This window comes from Mandrillus leucophaeus, unplaced genomic scaffold (genome assembly GCF_000951045.1).
Source record: "Mandrillus leucophaeus isolate KB7577 unplaced genomic scaffold, Mleu.le_1.0 Scaffold1382, whole genome shotgun sequence".
NCBI lineage: Eukaryota > Metazoa > Chordata > Mammalia > Primates > Cercopithecidae > Mandrillus > Mandrillus leucophaeus.
Genome location: NW_012101346.1, coordinates 151,189 through 156,052, shown reverse-complemented (window position 1 = coordinate 156,052; position 4,864 = coordinate 151,189). Strand labels below are relative to the sequence as shown.

The window sequence follows — 4,864 nt, the reverse complement described above, 5'->3', positions numbered from 1 at the left end:
CTTTACAATGGTTCAAAAGTGATGTAAATTCAGTAGAAGCCATACTTTGAGTACACATAAAATCCTTCATTCACTTCCAGTACAGTAAAAGTCCACGAGATAGTCAATACCTTATTATAAAATAGGCCATGTATTAGATGATTTTGCCCAACTACAGGCTAATGTAGTGTTCTGGGCATGTTTAAGGTAGTTTAAGTCAAGCTATGATTTTTGGTAGGTTACGTGTATTAAATGCATTCCCAACTTATGACATTTTCATCTTGCAATGTATTTGTCATGATATAACCCCATCATAAGTCAAGGAATATCTGTATATCCTTCTCCTTCTTTTTAAAATAATTTGGAGGAGGACTCAATAATTTGTGTGCTGCATCCTAAGTGCATGCGGAATGGTGATCAGATTAAAATGCTTCATTCATAAAAGACTGAGAAATTGTTCCCTTCATACTCATTGGTTTTCTGAGTGTAGATTCAGAACTTCCTTGCACCCAAGAAAAGCAATAAATGCCGAAGAAGAGTGTTCACAGGTATTGGGATGGAGAAGTGGGAGCCTTTCTGGGAGCGTGTTACGGGGGAGAAGTGGGAGGTGGGACACACATGTGGCTGCCTCCTCAAGCAAGTATGGACATGGTCTCATTCCTGCGCAGCCCTGGGGTATGGGAGTGTGGTCCCATTCCATGCAGACCTGAGATTAGGATGAATCACTGAGGCCTGGGACTGAGCCCTGAGTGCCACCATCACTGCTGGGCTGCAGAAATCATTCAGGTGGCTGCATGGAGGACAGAAGGCATGGTATCCCCATCCACAAATGGACTATGTGGATTCATGATGCCCATGTGTTCTTCCAAATGGTGTCTGTAACTCCCCATCCCCCTGCACCATCTCAGGGAGGAGAGCAGGTGGCCCCTCCCATCAAACAAAGAAAGCACATCTTGAGATTGAATTTTCCAATATTCAGGCAAGTGGGGGCTCAGAGCCAGAGTTCGTTTGATTTACAAAAATACAGAAATGTGATATTTCTTGGAACCAGAGCAGAGGAAACACATATAAACACATTCACGATTTATTACATACACTTAAATCATCTTTGTTCAGCTCAGGGGTGGGGTGGCTGGGAGCATGAACTTCAGATCCAGGAAGATGGGTTTGGATCCAGCCTCTGCCACTTGCTCTCTAGAATAATACTCAAAACATTTCACTCCTCCAAGCTTCAGTGTCCTTATAAAAAAATGGAGAAAACAATACTGGTCCCATGTCATTGTGTGAAGATTGAATAGGACATAATAAGCCATATTAGAATTGCTTGTCAAGGTGTGTGGCGCATGGTATGTGCTCGGTCAATAGCCTCTGTGTGTAGTAACAGCTCTGGTACTAATTTTGCTAGCTGGGGGGATGGTAATAATTGTGACGGCAACAAGTATTTCATCCCCATTTTATAGATGAAGACATAAGCTCAAGGAAAAAAATCCCCAAGAGTCACCAGTTACCTTGCCTACCCCATGACACATCCTAAGACCTGACCCACGTTAATTTTAATGATTATCTGGGTGAATGGATTAATGGAAGGGGAAAGTGGAGCCGGTGGTGTGGGGGGACGGGGTGGTGAAAGTGCCTACTTAAGTCTGAAGTGGGATGCAGAGTCGTTCATCAGCAGAAAGTTACTTGGATCACGTCTGCAGTGGGGGGCTCTTCCCTAGAGGCCTAGGCCGGCTGTCTTCAGGTCAGGGGCCTGAGTTGGCATCCAAAGACTCAAAGGAATGAATTGTACATGTCAGTCACAGGGTTGGCTTGGACACCACCGTGCTGGGGCACCACTGGGCCCTCTGACCACCTGGAGAACCCGACCAAGCCTGCCACAGAGACCTCAGAGTGCCAGAGAATCACCACTGCGGCCTTACCTCTGCACAGTCAGGGCTTCTTTGAAGTCTGCCTCTCTCTGTCATCATGCTTGGCCAGGACTGCTCATCCTGATGGCACTGGGCACGCAGTGGGCTGCAGAGGGAGAGCTAGGGCACCTGGAGGCAGGCACTCTGTGTGACTTCGGAGGGTCCTTCTACCCCACGACCTCACTGCTGCCATCTGTAAGTGAAGGAACTGGACCAGATGGGGCATAAGGAGGGCTCCATCTCATGCCGAAGGCCAGGGCTAGGAGTGGCTGCCTGGGGTGCAGTGCTGGGAGGGTTTGCAAGGGGAGTGTCAAGGCTGGCCAGTGATTTGGGGGAAGAGTCAGGGCCCATCAGGGGAATGAAGTGGTTAAGGATGCCGTCAGCCCTAATAGCCACAAGTGAATTCTGTTGAAAGGGAGTTCCAGCATCTCACAGACCAAGCGGATACTGGGGATGGAAACCGAAGGCCAGACAGGATCCTCCCTGTCCTGTGGCATAAATGCCTCTCAGAACTCACAGATGGTCAGTCGGTTGTACAGGCAGTTCCTGTCATTCCACCGCCCGTCTGTGTACATCTCCACACACTGCTCTGTTCCCCGACCCGCGGGCTCCCCTGGGTACCAGTTGGTGTAGTTTACAAGGGTCCCATCTGAGTAGCGGAAGTCTCCAGGGCTTGGACCTTCAATCAGGCCCACATAGGCATACGTGTTGTACTTCTTCACGAAGCTTGCAACGGCCTCGTTTTCCTCTGGACTCCTCACGACAACAATGTGGCCGCCTGCTTTGGGGCATGCCTCCCGAAAGGCATCAAAAGTGGCAGACTGCCATTGGTGGAGAAGACCTTCTCTCCTACTGCCAGTATGGACCCCTGTAGACTAAGGGCTGGGAGCAGAGGAGTCCGGGTCAGGCCATTGACTGTTTTGTCTCTAAGCCACCTCTCTCACCTGCGCTCTCTGCCACCGGACTTTCCCCCAGCCTCTCCATCTCTGCCTCTCTGTGTCTTCTCTTCCTCTTCCAATTGCAGTTTTCTAAATTCATTTTTAGACTCTCCTCCATTTATTCATTCATCTATTTAACAATTACTTATTGCCAGAAATGGTGCAATTTTCTGGGATTCAATAGAAAGCAAGAATAGGCAAAGACCTTGCTTTCCTAAGCCATTAGGAGTGGATTGTGTACACTTCTGTCGCCTCTGGGCCATTCCGAAATATCAGGAATCATCATTCCTTTCTGAAGACCTGAATGTCCACACACTTCTCTGCATCAAAAGGATATGAAAATTGTAAATATATATGTACACAACGCCAGAACACCAAGATAAAAGCAAATATTCTTAGATGTAAAAGAAGAGACAGACTCCAATACAATAATAATTGGGGACTTCAACAGTTTACTGTCTGCATTGTTAGATCATTTAGACAGAACATCAACAAAAAAAAGTTGGCTTAAACTGTGTTGCAGACCAAATGGACCTAATAGACATTTGTGGAACATTTCATCTGACAGCTACAGAATACCCATTCTTCTTATTAGCACATGGAACATTCTCCAGGATACACCATTTTAGGCTACAAAGTAAGTATCAATGAATAAAAATATTAAAATGATATCAAGAACCTTTTCTGACCACAATGGCGTAGGAAGGAAATTTTAAAATTTCTCGAAACAAATGAAAATAGAAACACAACATACCAAAACCTATGGTAGACAAAAAAAGCAGTAGTAAGAGGGAAATTTATAACATTACATGCCTACATCAGAAAAGTAGAAAGATTTCAGATAAAAACCTAAAATTCATCTTAAGAAACTAGAAAAGCAAGAAAAAAGCCAAACCCCAAATTAGTAGAAAGAGAGAAATTTTTAAATTTGGAGCAGAGGCTGGGTGCAGTTGCTCACACCTGTAATCCCAGCACTTTGGGAGGCAGAGGTGAGTGGATCACCTGATGTCAGGAGTTTGAGACCAGTCTGACTATTTTGAAACCCCATAGCTACTAAAAATACAAAAAAATTAGCTGGACGTGGTGGTGGACGCCTGTAATCCCAGCTACTCGGGAGGCTGAAGCAGGAGAATTGCTTGAATCCGGTAAGCAGAGGTTACTGTGAGCCAAGATCGCACCATTGTACTCTAGTCTGGGCAACAGAGTGAGACCGTCAAAAAAAAAAAAAAAAAAAAGCAGAAATAAGCAAAAAGTAGACTAAAAAAGCAGCACAAAATACCAACAAAATGAAAAGTTGGGGAATTTTTTGTTTGTTTGAGACAAGATCTTGCTCTGTCACCCAGGATGGAGTGCAGTGGCATTGTGTCCGGAATTGGTGGGTTCTTGATCTCTCTGACTTCAAGAATGAAGCCATGAACCCTCACGGTGAGTGTTACAGCTTTTAAAGATGGTGTGTCTGGAGTTTGTTCCTTCAGATGTTCAGATGTGCCCAGAGTTTCTTCCTTCTGGTGGGTTCGTGGTCTCACTGACTTCAGGAGTGAAGCTGCAGACCTCCGAGGTGAGTGGTACAGCTCTTAAAGGCAGTGTCTGGAGTTGTTGGTTCCTTCAGGTGGGTTCACAGTCTCGCTGGCCTCAGGAGTGAGGCTGCAGACCTTTGCAGTGAGTGTTACAGCTCATAAAGGCCGCACGGACCCAAAGAGTGAGCAGCAGCAAGATTTATTGTGAAGAGCTAAAGAACAAAGCTTCCACAGTGTGGAAGCGGACCTGAATTGCCATTACTGGCTCAGGCAGCCTGCTTGTATTGCCTTATCTGGCCCCACCCACATCCTGCTGATTGGTCCATTTTACAGAGAGCTGAGCCGTCTGTTTTACAGAGCGCTGATTGGTCCGTTTTGGCAGAGTGCTGACTGGTGAGTTTATAATCCTTTAGTTAGACATAAAAGTTCTCCAAGTCCCCAGATTAGCTAGACACAGAGCGCTGATTGGTGCATTTACAAACCTTTAGCTAGACACAGAGTGCTGATTGGTGCATTTACAAAC

General features: G+C 45.9%; 1 pseudogene across 1 annotated transcript in view; it reads right to left on the bottom strand.

Annotated features, from left to right (window-relative positions):
• Positions 1-1,862: 1,862 nt before the first annotated feature.
• Positions 1,863-4,864, bottom strand: part of LOC105534687 — a 16,448-nt pseudogene continuing 13,446 nt past the window's right edge. Inside the window, exon 2 of the transcript XR_001005318.1 lies at positions 1,863-2,768. The product of XR_001005318.1 is annotated as a pulmonary surfactant-associated protein A-like (transcript). The remainder of the gene's footprint in view (positions 2,769-4,864) is intronic.